Source organism: Aedes aegypti, chromosome 1 (assembly GCF_002204515.2).
Source record: "Aedes aegypti strain LVP_AGWG chromosome 1, AaegL5.0 Primary Assembly, whole genome shotgun sequence".
NCBI classification, from domain to species: Eukaryota; Metazoa; Arthropoda; class Insecta; order Diptera; family Culicidae; genus Aedes; species Aedes aegypti.
The window spans coordinates 91,570,825-91,587,631 of NC_035107.1; positions in this window are offsets into that span (position 1 = coordinate 91,570,825).

A 16,807-nucleotide genomic window follows, 5' to 3' on the forward strand; every position below is an offset into this window, starting at 1 on the left:
CAAAGGAATTTTAAAGGATACTCCTAAGGGAATTTCGACGGAAATTCCAAAGTTAATTCCGAAGGAAACTAAGAAAAATCCAACGGAATTTCCGAAGCAAATTTCAGAAGAAATTCTGACGAAAATTGCGTAGAAAATTCCAAAGGAAATTCTGAAAAAAAACCCAAGGAAATTCCGAAGAAAAATCCGTGGAAAATTCCAAAGGAATTTCCGAAAACTCCATAGGAAATTCCATAAAAAAATTCAAAACAAATTCCGAATGAAATTCAAAAAGGAATTTCTAAGGAAATTTCGAAGAAAAGATCACAGCTCCAAAAGAAATTCCAAAGGAAACTTCGATGGAATCTTTCGAAAATACAAGGGAAATCCCGAAAAAAAAATTTAAAAAAAAAAAATGAATAAAATTGCAAAAGAAATTCTGAAGCACATTCCAAAGGACATTCCGACGACAATTCTGAAAAATATCCAAAGCATATTCAAAAGGGAATTTCTAAGGAAATTCCAAAGAAAATTCCAAAGCAAATCCCGAAGCAAATTGCAATGAAAAAAGGAAGTTAATGGAAATTTCGTAGAAAATGTTTAAGGAATTTTCTATGGAATATCCAAAGCAAATTTGTAAGGAAATTCTCAAGAAAACTCTGTGGAAATTCCAAAGAAAATTGTAAAGGAAATTTCTAAGAATATTCCGCAGTAAATTTCAAAGGTCCAAAAGAAATCCCAAATGAAATTCCGAAGAAAGCTCCAAAGAAAATTTCGAAGGAATTTCCAAAGTAAATTCCAATGCTTCGAAAGAAATTCCAAATAATATTTCGAATACAATTCTGAAGGAAGCTCCAAAGATAATAACACAGGAAATTCCGAAACAAACTCTAGAAGAAATTCGGAAGGAAACTCCAAAGCAAATTTCGAAGGAAACTCAAAAAGAAACTCCGAAGTAAATTTCGAAGAAAATTCCAATGAAAAGTTCAGAATGAAATTCCGGAGGACACTTCATAGGAAATTTCGAAGGAAATACCACAGAAAATTCAAAAGGACACTTCTAAAGATACCGAAGAAAATTACACAGGATATTCCGAAGCAAATTCAGGATAAATTTCCGATTTTGATAAAAATTCCGTAGAAAAAAAAGAAAATTTCGTAGAAAAGTCAAATAAAAATTTTTAAAAGGAATTTCGAAGGAAATTCCGATTAAAATTCAAAAGGAAACTCCAAAGAAAATTCCGTTGAAAACTCCAACGAAAAAATTCATATGAAATTCCGACGAAATTTCTTGAAGGAACTTTGTTACATCTTTGAAGAATAAACGAGAACTGATTGTCAAAACTTGAATTACCTACGTTGTCACAACCGAATCGCGTGTACTATAGCAAGCAGAAGGCAACGTACTTTTGTTTCGGGAATGAAGGAGCCCAAGGCTGAGAATCTCTTTTGAAAATATAAACTAAACACTTTTGTTGCCCTTCATCGTCGCTCATCAAGCTATTGTCATAATTTGTATACGTCAAAAATTATTTCATTCCTTTTTTATCTGTATTTTGATTATGGCAGTTAGAATTGTGCTTCACTGAATTCACTGATGATTGGAACGTTTTATTTTAACTATTCAAAAGAAACCCTTAATGAAAATAGCTTAACGAAGAGTTGCATGCCAATAAAGAATCATGATTCAAAACTATACAAACAAAGTTGATTTGTTAGATCTATTGAGAATATTTTACAAATTAAATGATCACCCTTATGCAAAACTGAGGACAATAGCCCCAATGAAATATCACATATTATACATTAACAGTGGCCTACGATGACATAGGAGATGTTTAATTACTCTTGTATTTACTATTCCATTCAAATACTCAATTTTTTTTAAAGAATCACCGTAATTGAATATAAGTGAGCCTTCCCAATGAAATATCACGAATCTAATGAAGGAAATGGCCTACGATGATGAAAGAGGTGATAAAATACTATTGTTTTTAATATCCCATTCAAATTATGATTTTTCGACAGAAAGGCCCACCGTAATGGAAAATAAGTGAACCACCCTAATAAAATACCACATATTAAATGTAGAAAATGGCTGACGATAATGTGAGAGATGTTCCAATACTATTGTCTTCAATATTCAATTAAAATTATATTTTTTATTTTTTTTTTATTTTTTAACAAAAAGGACCACCCTAATGGAAAGTAAATGAACCACCCTAATGAAATATCACATATCATATGCTTTCAGTGGCCAACAATCATATAGGATATGTTTCAATACTATTGCCTTGAATTTCTTAGCAATTGAATTCAAATCGTTCATTTCAAATTCAATTCTCTCCCCCAACTCAAAAATTTACTAAATCCCAAAAGGTCGATTTTTTCAAAAAAAAAATTTTCCAAATAACACCAGATCTCGACGTTTCATGCATTTCTAAGACATCTGGCATCAAAAAAAAAAATTTCGATTTCGGAAATTTCATGTACCCCCCCCTTTGGAGATTTTTCATGGGTCAAAAAAGCCAAACTTTGACCGCTTTGGGGGTCCACTTAATGAAGTCCGATTGAGCTCAAATTTTGCATGGGGACTTTTTTCGAGGAGACAAAACTTTTGAGCCCTACCTTTTTTTGAAATTCGATGGCAAAATTTTTTCCATACATTCCATTGGCACCCTAGTAACCATCCTTAGCTTTTATATTATTACTTTAGCCTCCAACCATTAAAAGTTTCAAAAATTAATAAATAGTTTTCTAAATAACATGTTAAAAAATAGCTTTTTTATCATCGGCCGAAAATACTCCGGGGCAAAATGGGAACCTCAATAAAAAGATGAAATTTATTAAAAAAAACTATTATTTTTTTTTGTACAAAGCGGATACCGTAAGTCAAACCCACAACTAAATGTGGTTCAATAATTTATCACTTTTACTTAATTTTGAACATGGTGCTAATCTTGCCCCAAGGGTGCAAACTATTTTAATATAATCAAAACAATTGAAACATTTTTGTAATCTGATAAAAGTTTTGCTCCAGATGATCTACAGAAGATTGTTCTACAGTGAAACCTCCATGAGTCGATATTGAAGGGACCATCGACTCATGGAAACATCGAGTCATGGAACAGCAATCCTTTGGAAAGCTGCTTCTAGGGACCATCATAGTAACCATGAAAATTTGTTTTTAGTATGGTTCCATGAGTCGATATCGAGTCATGGAACATCGACTCATGGAGGTATCACTGTATAACTATACGGCCAAAAACATATGAATAAATTTGCTTACACAACTAAAATATCACTTTTAAATGATCAAATCTTATATTAAAGGATAAATTTTTGGACAACGATGTATTTTTGACAATATATTTACGTTGTGTTGTTGATTTTTTGGTTGAAATGTATGGCCGTCATACCAATTTAATGATATTCATCAGAAGCTCAAATATTTGTTTGAAAACTTCGGTAAGAACGACACAAATAAGGGGTGCTCATCTTGCCCCACGTTCCCCTAAGTAGTTCGACGGTGACTAATTGAAAACATCAAACAAAACAACAGGGTGTCGATTCAATTTGAAAAATAAATTTCCCTGACTATCCCTGACCTTTCAGTCGTTTTTCGGGAAAATTCCAGACCACTGAATTGGTACTGAAGCTTAAGCATAACTCACCAAAAAGAGTCAAACATTAGATAGATACATCAAATAAAGATGAATCAGTCTGTGAATTAAGACACCATTCATTTGTTACGTAACGCTAAAATTAGTTATTTAGAGGGGTCTACCCTCCGTAACGCTTTTTCCATGGACAACCATTTTTAATTTTTTTCATCAATTTTGAAAATTTCCATAAAATAAAGTCTCAGCCGTCGCCTCTCAATTTCCCAATTGAGGGTCAATTTGAGGTCTATACTAAAGATCTGAGAGGGTTTCGTCAAAATTTTATCGTGCAGTTTTTGCCAAACGACGAATAAAGATGGCAATTTTTAACAACCATTTTTAATTTTTTTCATCAATTTTGAAAATTTCCATAAAATAAAGTCTCAGCCGTCGCCTCTCAATTTCCCAATTGAGGGTCAATTTGAGGTCTATACTAAAGATCTGAGAGGGTTTCGTCAAAATTTTATCGTGCAGTTTTTGCCAAACGACGAATAAAGATGGCAATTTTTAACAACCATTTTTAATTTTTTTCATCAATTTTGAAAATTTCCATAAAATAAAGTCTCGGCCGTCGCCTCTCAATTTCCCAATTAAGGGTCAATTTGAGGTCTATACTAAAGATCTGAGAGGGTTTCGTCAAAATTTTATCGTGCAGTTTTTGCCAAACGACGAATAAAGATGGCAATTTTTTACAACCATTTTCAATTTTTTTCATCAATTTTGAAAATTTCCATAAAATAAAGTCTCAGCCGTCGCCTCTCAATTTCCCAATTGAGGGTCAATTTGAGGTCTATACTAAAGATCTGAGAGGGTTTCGTCAAAATTTTATCGTGCAGTTTTTGCCAAACGACGAATAAAGATGGCAATTTTTAACAACCATTTTTAATTTTTTTCATCAATTTTGAAAATTTCCATAAAATAAAGTCTCAGCCGTCGCCTCTCAATTTCCCAATTGAGGGTCAATTTGAGGTCTATACTAAAGATCTGAGAGGGTTTCGTCAAAATTTTATCGTGCAGTTTTTGCCAAACGACGAATAAAGATGGCAATTTTTAACAACCATTTTTAATTTTTTTCATCAATTTCGAAAATTTCCATAAAATAAAGTCTCAGCCGTCGCCTCTCAATTTCCCAATTAAGGGTCAATTTGAGGTCTATACTAAAGATCTGAGAGGGTTTCGTCAAAATTTTATCGTGCAGTTTTTGCCAAACGACGAATAAAGATGGCAATTTTTAACAACCATTTTTAATTTTTTTCATCAATTTCGAAAATTTCCATAAAATAAAGTCTCAGCCGTCGCCTCTCAATTTCCCAATTGAGGGTCAATTTGAGATCTATACTAAAGATCTGAGAGGGTTTCGTCAAAATTTTATCGTGCAGTTTTTGCCAAACGACGAATAAAGATGGCAATTTTTAACAACCATTTTTAATTTTTTTCATCAATTTCGAAAATTTCCATAAAATAAAGTCTCAGCCGTCGCCTCTCAATTTCCCAATTAAGGGTCAATTTGAGGTCTATACTAAAGATCTGAGAGGGTTTCGTCAAAATTTTATCGTGCAGTTTTTGCCAAACGACGAATAAAGATGGCAATTTTTAACAACCATTTTTAATTTTTTTCATCAATTTCGAAAATTTCCATAAAATAAAGTCTCAGCCGTCGCCTCTCAATTTCCCAATTGAGGGTCAATTTGAGATCTATACTAAAGATCTGAGAGGGTTTCGTCAAAATTTTATCGTGCAGTTTTTGCCAAACGACGAATAAAGATGGCAATTTTTAACAACCATTTTTAATTTTTTTCATCAATTTTGAAAATTTCCATAAAATAAAGTCTCAGCCGTCGCCTCTCAATTTCCCAATTGAGGGTCAATTTGAGGTCTATACTAAAGATCTGAGAGGGTTTCGTCAAAATTTTATCGTGCAGTTTTTGCCAAACGACGAATAAAGATGGCAATTTTTAACAACCATTTTTAATTTTTTTCATCAATTTTGAAAATTTCCATAAAATAAAGTCTCAGCCGTCGCCTCTCAATTTCCCAATTAAGGGTCAATTTGAGGTCTATACTAAAGATCTGAGAGGGTTTCGTCAAAATTTTATCGTGCAGTTTTTGCCAAACGACGAATAAAGATGGCAATTTTTAACAACCATTTTTAATTATTTTCATCAATTTCGAAAATTTCCATAAAATAAAGTCTCAGCCGTCGCCTCTCAATTTCCCAATTGAGGGTCAATTTGAGGTCTATACTAAAGATCTGAGAGGGTTTCGTCAAAATTTTATCGTGCAGTTTTTGCCAAACGACGAATAAAGGTGGCAATTTTTTACAACCATTTTTAATTTTTTTCATCAATTTCGAAAATTTCCATAAAATAAAGTCTCAGCCGTCGCCTCTCAATTTCCCAATTGAGGGTCAATTTGAGGTCTATACTAAAGATCTGAGAGGGTTTCGTCAAAATTTTATCGTGCAGTTTTTGCCAAACGACGAATAAAGATGGCAATTTTTAACAACCATTTTTAAGTTTTTTCATCAATTTGGAAAATTTCCATAAAATAAAGTCTCAGCCGTCGCCTCTCAATTTCCCAATTAAGGGTCAATTTGAGGTCTATACTAAAGATCTGAGAGGGTTTCGTCAAAATTTTATCGTGCAGTTTTTGCCAAACGACGAATAAAGATGGCAATTTTTAACAACCATTTTTAATTTTTTTCATCAATTTTGAAAATTTCCATAAAATAAAGTCTCAGCCGTCGCCTCTCAATTTCCCAATTGAGGGTCAATTTGAGGTCTATACTAAAGATCTGAGAGGGTTTCGTCAAAATTTTATCGTGCAGTTTTTGCCAAACGACGAATAAAGATGGCAATTTTTAACAACCATTTTTAATTTTTTTCATCAATTTCGAAAATTTCCATAAAATAAAGTCTCAGCCGTCGCCTCTCAATTTCCCAATTGAGGGTCAATTTGAGGTCTATACTAAAGATCTGAGAGGGTTTCGTCAAAATTTTATCGTGCAGTTTTTGCCAAACGACGAATAAAGATGGCAATTTTTAACAACCATTTTTAAGTTTTTTCATCAATTTGGAAAATTTCCATAAAATAAAGTCTCAGCCGTCGCCTCTCAATTTCCCAATTAAGGGTCAATTTGAGGTCTATACTAAAGATCTGAGAGGGTTTCGTCAAAATTTTATCGTGCAGTTTTTGCCAAACGACGAATAAAGATGGCAATTTTTAACAACCATTTTTAAGTTTTTTCATCAATTTGGAAAATTTCCATAAAATAAAGTCTCAGCCGTCGCCTCTCAATTTCCCAATTAAGGGTCAATTTGAGGTCTATACTAAAGATCTGAGAGGGTTTCGTCAAAATTTTATCGTGCAGTTTTTGCCAAACGACGAATAAAGATGGCAATTTTTAACAACCATTTTTAATTTTTTTCATCAATTTTGAAAATTTCCATAAAATAAAGTCTCAGCCGTCGCCTCTCAATTTCCCAATTGAGGGTCAATTTGAGGTCTATACTAAAGATCTGAGAGGGTTTCGTCAAAATTTTATCGTGCAGTTTTTGCCAAACGACGAATAAAGATGGCAATTTTTAACAACCATTTTTAATTTTTTTCATCAATTTCGAAAATTTCCATAAAATAAAGTCTCAGCCGTCGCCTCTCAATTTCCCAATTAAGGGTCAATTTGAGGTCTATACTAAAGATCTGAGAGGGTTTCGTCAAAATTTTATCGTGCAGTTTTTGCCAAACGACGAATAAAGATGGCAATTTTTAACAACCATTTTTAATTTTTTTCATCAATTTCGAAAATTTCCATAAAATAAAGTCTCAGCCGTCGCCTCTCAATTTCCCAATTGAGGGTCAATTTGAGATCTATACTAAAGATCTGAGAGGGTTTCGTCAAAATTTTATCGTGCAGTTTTTGCCAAACGACGAATAAAGATGGCAATTTTTAACAACCATTTTTAATTTTTTTCATCAATTTCGAAAATTTCCATAAAATAAAGTCTCAGCCGTCGCCTCTCAATTTCCCAATTAAGGGTCAATTTGAGGTCTATACTAAAGATCTGAGAGGGTTTCGTCAAAATTTTATCGTGCAGTTTTTGCCAAACGACGAATAAAGATGGCAATTTTTAACAACCATTTTTAATTTTTTTCATCAATTTCGAAAATTTCCATAAAATAAAGTCTCAGCCGTCGCCTCTCAATTTCCCAATTGAGGGTCAATTTGAGATCTATACTAAAGATCTGAGAGGGTTTCGTCAAAATTTTATCGTGCAGTTTTTGCCAAACGACGAATAAAGGTGGCAATTTTTTACAACCATTTTTAATTTTTTTCATCAATTTTGAAAATTTCCATAAAATAAAGTCTTAGCCGTCGCCTCTCAATTTCCCAATTAAGGGTCAATTTGAGGTCTATACTAAAGATCTGAGAGGGTTTCGTCAAAATTTAATCGTGCAGTTTTTGCCAAACGACGAATAAAGATGGCAATTTTTTACAACCATTTTTAATTTTTTTCATCAATTTTGAAAATTTCCATAAAATAAAGTCTTAGCCGTCGCCTCTCAATTTCCCAATTGAGGGTCAATTTGAGGTCTATACTAAAGATCTGAGAGGGTTTCGTCAAAATTTTATCGTGCAGTTTTTGCCAAACGACGAATAAAGATGGCAATTTTTAACAACCATTTTTAATTTTTTTCATCAATTTCGAAAATTTCCATAAAATAAAGTCTCAGCCGTCGCCTCTCAATTTCCCAATTGAGGGTCAATTTGAGGTCTATACTAAAGATCTGAGAGGGTTTCGTCAAAATTTTATCGTGCAGTTTTTGCCAAACGACGAATAAAGATGGCAATTTTTAACAACCATTTTTAATTTTTTTCATCAATTTCAAAAATTTCCATAAAATAAAGTCTCAGCCGTCGCCTCTCAATTTCCCAATTGAGGGTCAATTTGAGGTCTATACTAAAGATCTGAGAGGGTTTCGTCAAAATTTTATCGTGCAGTTTTTGCCAATCGACGAATAAAGATGGCAATTTTTTACAACCATTTTTAATTTTTTTCATCAATTTTGAAAATTTCCATAAAATAAAGTCTCAGCCGTCGCCTCTCAATTTCCCAATTAAGGGTCAATTTGAGGTCTATACTAAAGATCTGAGAGGGTTTCGTCAAAATTTTATCGTGCAGTTTTTGCCAAACGACGAATAAAGATGGCAATTTTTTACAACCATTTTTAATTTTTTTCATCAATTTTGAAAATTTCCATAAAATAAAGTCTCAGCCGTCGCCTCTCAATTTCCCAATTAAGGGTCAATTTGAGGTCTATACTAAAGATCTGAGAGGGTTTCGTCAAAATTTTATCGTGCAGTTTTTGCCAAACGACGAATAAAGATGGCAATTTTTTACAACCATTTTTAATTTTTTTCATCAATTTTGAAAATTTCCATAAAATAAAGTCTCAGCCGTCGCCTCTCAATTTCCCAATTAAGGGTCAATTTGAGGTCTATACTAAAGATCTGAGAGGGTTTCGTCAAAATTTTATCGTGCAGTTTTTGCCAAACGACGAATAAAGATGGCAATTTTTTACAACCATTTTTAATTTTTTTCATCAATTTTGAAAATTTCCATAAAATAAAGTCTCAGCCGTCGCCTCTCAATTTCCCAATTGAGGGTCAATTTGAGGTCTATACTAAAGATCTGAGAGGGTTTCGTCAAAATTTTATCGTGCAGTTTTTGCCAAACGACGAATAAAGATGGCAATTTTTAACAACCATTTTTAATTTTTTTCATCAATTTCGAAAATTTCCATAAAATAAAGTCTCAGCCGTCGCCTCTCAATTTCCCAATTGAGGGTCAATTTGAGGTCTATACTAAAGATCTGAGAGGGTTTCGTCAAAATTTTATCGTGCAGTTTTTGCCAAACGACGAATAAAGATGGCAATTTTTAACAACCATTTTTAATTTTTTTCATCAATTTTGAAAATTTCCATAAAATAAAGTCTCAGCCGTCGCCTCTCAATTTCCCAATTGAGGGTCAATTTGAGATCTATACTAAAGATCTGAGAGGGTTTCGTCAAAATTTTATCGTGCAGTTTTTGCCAAACGACGAATAAAGATGGCAATTTTTAACAACCATTTTTAATTTTTTTCATCAATTTTGAAAATTTCCATAAAATAAAGTCTCAGCCGTCGCCTCTCAATTTCCCAATTAAGGGTCAATTTGAGGTCTATACTAAAGATCTGAGAGGGTTTCGTCAAAATTTTATCGTGCAGTTTTTGCCAAACGACGAATAAAGATGGCAATTTTTTACAACCATTTTTAATTTTTTTCATCAATTTTGAAAATTTCCATAAAATAAAGTCTTAGCCGTCGCCTCTCAATTTCCCAATTGAGGGTCAATTTGAGGTCTATACTAAAGATCTGAGAGGGTTTCGTCAAAATTTTATCGTGCAGTTTTTGCCAAACGACGAATAAAGATGGCAATTTTTAACAACCATTTTTAATTTTTTTCATCAATTTCGAAAATTTCCATAAAATAAAGTCTCAGCCGTCGCCTCTCAATTTCCCAATTGAGGGTCAATTTGAGGTCTATACTAAAGATCTGAGAGGGTTTCGTCAAAATTTTATCGTGCAGTTTTTGCCAAACGACGAATAAAGATGGCAATTTTTAACAACCATTTTTAATTTTTTTCATCAATTTTGAAAATTTCCATAAAATAAAGTCTCAGCCGTCGCCTCTCAATTTCCCAATTAAGGGTCAATTTGAGGTCTATACTAAAGATCTGAGAGGGTTTCGTCAAAATTTTATCGTGCAGTTTTTGCCAAACGACGAATAAAGATGGCAATTTTTAACAACCATTTTTAATTTTTATCATCAATTTCGAAAATTTCCATAAAATAAAGTCTCAGCCGTCGCCTCTCAATTTCCCAATTGAGGGTCAATTTGAGATCTATACTAAAGATCTGAGAGGGTTTCGTCAAAATTTTATCGTGCAGTTTTTGCCAAACGACGAATAAAGATGGCAATTTTTAACAACCATTTTTAATTTTTTTCATCAATTTCGAAAATTTCCATAAAATAAAGTCTCAGCCGTCGCCTCTCAATTTCCCAATTAAGGGTCAATTTGAGGTCTATACTAAAGATCTGAGAGGGTTTCGTCAAAATTTTATCGTGCAGTTTTTGCCAAACGACGAATAAAGATGGCAATTTTTAACAACCATTTTTAATTTTTTTCATCAATTTCGAAAATTTCCATAAAATAAAGTCTCAGCCGTCGCCTCTCAATTTCCCAATTAAGGGTCAATTTGAGGTCTATACTAAAGATCTGAGAGGGTTTCGTCAAAATTTTATCGTGCAGTTTTTGCCAAACGACGAATAAAGATGGCAATTTTTAACAACCATTTTTAATTTTTTTCATCAATTTCGAAAATTTCCATAAAATAAAGTCTCAGCCGTCGCCTCTCAATTTCCCAATTGAGTGTCAATTTGAGATCTATACTAAAGATCTGAGAGGGTTTCGTCAAAATTTTATCGTGCAGTTTTTGCCAAACGACGAATAAAGATGGCAATTTTTAACAACCATTTTTAATTTTTTTCATCAATTTCGAAAATTTCCATAAAATAAAGTCTCAGCCGTCGCCTCTCAATTACCCTATTGAGGGTCAATTTGAGGTCTATACTAAAGATCTGAGAGGGTTTCGTCAAAATTTTATCGTGCAGTTTTTGCCAAACGACGAATAAAGATGGCAATTTTTAACAACCATTTTTAATTTTTTTCATCAATTTCGAAAATTTCCATAAAATAAAGTCTCAGCCGTCGCCTCTCAATTTCCCAATTGAGGGTCAATTTGAGGTCTATACTAAAGATCTGAGAGGGTTTCGTCAAAATTTTATCGTGCAGTTTTTGCCAAACGACGAATAAAGATGGCAATTTTTAACAACCATTTTTAATTTTTTTCATCAATTTCGAAAATTTCCATAAAATAAAGTCTCAGCCGTCGCCTCTCAATTTCCCAATTAAGGGTCAATTTGAGGTCTATACTAAAGATCTGAGAGGGTTTCGTCAAAATTTTATCGTGCAGTTTTTGCCAAACGACGAATAAAGATGGCAATTTTTAACAACCATTTTTAATTTTTTTCATCAATTTCGAAAATTTCCATAAAATAAAGTCTCAGCCGTCGCCTCTCAATTTCCCAATTAAGGGTCAATTTGAGGTCTATACTAAAGATCTGAGAGGGTTTCGTCAAAATTTTATCGTGCAGTTTTTGCCAAACGACGAATAAAGATGGCAATTTTTAACAACCATTTTTAATTTTTTTCATCAATTTCGAAAATTTCCATAAAATAAAGTCTCAGCCGTCGCCTCTCAATTTCCCAATTGAGGGTCAATTTGAGATCTATACTAAAGATCTGAGAGGGTTTCGTCAAAATTTTATCGTGCAGTTTTTGCCAAACGACGAATAAAGATGGCAATTTTTTACAACCATTTTTAATTTTTTTCATCAATTTTGAAAATTTCCATAAAATAAAGTCTTAGCCGTCGCCTCTCAATTTCCCAATTGAGGGTCAATTTGAGGTCTATACTAAAGATCTGAGAGGGTTTCGTCAAAATTTTATCGTGCAGTTTTTGCCAAACGACGAATAAAGATGGCAATTTTTAACAACCATTTTTAATTTTTTTCATCAATTTTGAAAATTTCCATAAAATAAAGTCTCAGCCGTCGCCTCTCAATTTCCCAATTGAGGGTCAATTTGAGATCTATACTAAAGATCTGAGAGGGTTTCGTCAAAATTTTATCGTGCAGTTTTTGCCAAACGACGAATAAAGATGGCAATTTTTAACAACCATTTTTAATTTTTTTCATCAATTTTGAAAATTTCCATAAAATAAAGTCTTAGCCGTCGCCTCTCAATTTCCCAATTGAGGGTCAATTTGAGGTCTATACTAAAGATCTGAGAGGGTTTCGTCAAAATTTTATCGTGCAGTTTTTGCCAAACGACGAATAAAGATGGCAATTTTTAACAACCATTTTTAATTTTTTTCATCAATTTCGAAAATTTCCATAAAATAAAGTCTCAGCCGTCGCCTCTCAATTTCCCAATTAAGGGTCAATTTGAGGTCTATACTAAAGATCTGAGAGGGTTTCGTCAAAATTTTATCGTGCAGTTTTTGCCAAACGACGAATAAAGATGGCAATTTTTAACAACCATTTTTAATTTTTTTCATCAATTTCGAAAATTTCCATAAAATAAAGTCTCAGCCGTCGCCTCTCAATTTCCCAATTGAGGGTCAATTTGAGATCTATACTAAAGATCTGAGAGGGTTTCGTCAAAATTTTATCGTGCAGTTTTTGCCAAACGACGAATAAAGATGGCAATTTTTAACAACCATTTTTAATTTTTTTCATCAATTTCGAAAATTTCCATAAAATAAAGTCTCAGCCGTCGCCTCTCAATTTCCCAATTAAGGGTCAATTTGAGGTCTATACTAAAGATCTGAGAGGGTTTCGTCAAAATTTTATCGTGCAGTTTTTGCCAAACGACGAATAAAGATGGCAATTTTTAACAACCATTTTTAATTTTTTTCATCAATTTCGAAAATTTCCATAAAATAAAGTCTCAGCCGTCGCCTCTCAATTTCCCAATTGAGGGTCAATTTGAGATCTATACTAAAGATCTGAGAGGGTTTCGTCAAAATTTTATCGTGCAGTTTTTGCCAAACGACGAATAAAGATGGCAATTTTTAACAACCATTTTTAATTTTTTTCATCAATTTCGAAAATTTCCATAAAATAAAGTCTCAGCCGTCGCCTCTCAATTTCCCTATTGAGGGTCAATTTGAGGTCTATACTAAAGATCTGAGAGGGTTTCGTCAAAATTTTATCGTGCAGTTTTTGCCAAACGACGAATAAAGATGGCAATTTTTAACAACCATTTTTAATTTTTTTCATCAATTTCGAAAATTTCCATAAAATAAAGTCTCAGCCGTCGCCTCTCAATTTCCCAATTGAGGGTCAATTTGAGGTCTATACTAAAGATCTGAGAGGGTTTCGTCAAAATTTTATCGTGCAGTTTTTGCCAAACGACGAATAAAGATGGCAATTTTTAACAACCATTTTTAATTTTTTTCATCAATTTTGAAAATTTCCATAAAATAAAGTCTCAGCCGTCGCCTCTCAATTTCCCAATTAAGGGTCAATTTGAGGTCTATACTAAAGATCTGAGAGGGTTTCGTCAAAATTTTATCGTGCAGTTTTTGCCAAACGACGAATAAAGATGGCAATTTTTAACAACCATTTTTAATTTTTTTCATCAATTTCGAAAATTTCCATAAAATAAAGTCTCAGCCGTCGCCTCTCAATTTCCCAATTAAGGGTCAATTTGAGGTCTATACTAGAGATCTGAGAGGGTTTCGTCAAAATTTTATCGTGCAGTTTTTGCCAAACGACGAATAAAGATGGCAATTTTTAACAACCATTTTTAATTTTTTTCATCAATTTCGAAAATTTCCATAAAATAAAGTCTCAGCCGTCGCCTCTCAATTTCCCAATTGAGGGTCAATTTGAGATCTATACTAAAGATCTGAGAGGGTTTCGTCAAAATTTTATCGTGCAGTTTTTGCCAAACGACGAATAAAGATGGCAATTTTTAACAACCATTTTTAATTTTTTTCATCAATTTCGAAAATTTCCATAAAATAAAGTCTCAGCCGTCGCCTCTCAATTTCCCTATTGAGGGTCAATTTGAGGTCTATACTAAAGATCTGAGAGGGTTTCGTCAAAATTTTATCGTGCAGTTTTTGCCAAACGACGAATAAAGATGGCAATTTTAAACAACCATTTTTAATTTTTTTCATCAATTTCGAAAATTTCCATAAAATAAAGTCTCAGCCGTCGCCTCTCAATTTCCCAATTGAGGGTCAATTTGAGGTCTATACCTGGGAGGGAGAAACCGATACAAAATTTATGTACGTCATAGTGAGCCGAGATTCTGCTGTCACGAACTGTCACTGTGAGCCCAGATCTTAGAGAATGGACAAACTTGATAAAAGCGCGTAATGGATCAAAACATTTTTTTGCATTTCAACAAAGTTGACAACAATCGGTTGAAAATCAATTCCTGCACACCCAAAAGCAATGCTACGATAGCACCTTATAATTTGATCAAATATAAAGTATTGAAACACGTATCTTTTTACTCTTTCTCAATCAAAATTAAAATTAAGTACACATAAAACTATGGCCCTTTTTCCAAGTTTGTCCAGAAAGATCGAAGGTACACAATAAAAGAAAAGTAGCGATTCTTCCAAAGCCTGCCTTGATTGTCATTGGTGAGCGGGAGTTATCTTGCAGTTTGGAAAAGTGTTGAGTCATATTTCGTGTGTAGTATCTGTGCCTCCCTCCCAGGTCTATACTAAAGATCTGAGAGGGTTTCGTCAAAATTTTATCGTGCAGTTTTTGCCAAACGACGAATAAAGATGGCAATTTTTTACAACCATTTTTAATTTTTTTCATCAATTTTGAAAATTTCCATAAAATAAAGTCTTAGCCGTCGCCTCTCAATTTCCCAATTGAGGGTCAATTTGAGGTCTATACTAAAGATCTGAGAGGGTTTCGTCAAAATTTTATCGTGCAGTTTTTGCCAAACGACGAATAAAGATGGCAATTTTTAACAACCATTTTTAATTTTTTTCATCAATTTTGAAAATTTCCATAAAATAAAGTCTCAGCCGTCGCCTCTCAATTTCCCTATTGAGGGTCAATTTGAGGTCTATACTAAAGATCTGAGAGGGTTTCGTCAAAATTTTATCGTGCAGTTTTTGCCAAACGACGAATAAAGATGGTTATTTTAGATACTCCGGATTGAAAACGACAATCCGAAATGGCTATACAGTTTTACCCTTATGCTATCTTTTCCATGTATCGCGCCTAATCTTACCTGTTCGCCAATAAAAAAAACTTTATAACATTGTTTCCCATTGGAAAATGTTATTCTGTAGGGTAGAAGTACCAATTATGGCTATAGTACCAATTATGGCAATAGTGGGAACAAAAAGAGATTTTTCTTATTGTTTCACTAGACTATAATGGCTTATATTCACAGGAATGATTAAACTATTTGTTTTTGATGGTAACTAAACCTTGAAAAGAACATTCGTGCAATAATCATCGAAAAATGAACATTTGAAAATTTTGCCTCACATATATGTCACCTTCTTAGCAGTTGGCTAAGGGACCTCCGTTACGAAATGTATGTTTTCATCCGGATAAACTGTTTCAACCGATGAATGTATGTTACCTAGTGAGAACAAATGAATAAATTTAGCTGGTATGCAATCAATTCTACTGTTTTAAGTTGGAAATCGTGTTATTTCCACTATGTCGATAACTGGTACAAAGAGTGTATGAGAGCCCAATTATGGCAGTACTCTGGAGGCGGTTTGTTTACATTTTTTGATCAGTAAAATAAAAGAATTTAAACTATTTTACGGGTGACTTCCACGACGGGACGGTTCGGTAAGGCATTATCTTCATGTTTTGTACTCAATTACTAAGATTTTTCAATCACACGTTCGAAAACGTTCGCGAGCGGAAGATGCTAATTTCATGATAGAGAGGGGTTTTCAGCGACACTCGATTTTTGAATTTTTCCTCTTTTTTCGTTAAAAATTGGCACTGGAAAGGTAATGTGAGATCATTAATGCTGTTTTGTATCATAATTTGCATTTACACTACATTTTTACTTCTTTTTCGAAAATTAATTTTCTCCCATGAACCCATTGCAAAAAAATGATTTAACATCTATTTAACCCAAATTTTTTGGAAAATTTTATGAACGATATCTTCATCACATATTAGCGTTGCATTATCATTCGCTCTTCATGGCGTTTGAGTTCATTTCGTGCAAATATTCGATAGTCCATAATTGGTACACTTTTATGTCGAATGCTAGGAACGCTATTGCCATAATGGGTACAAAGACAACACTTTTTAAAATCCATTTTTAGAAGCTTAAAGTCAATTTAGTACTAAAACTGTTTAAATCAACAGATTCGCAAGGCTTTAAACTAGTAATTGACACCAAAAAGTCATGCTTGCGTTTTAGAAACGCGGTTACAACTTGATTTTTATTACTACTGTTGACATATTGCATCCATAATTGGTACACCTA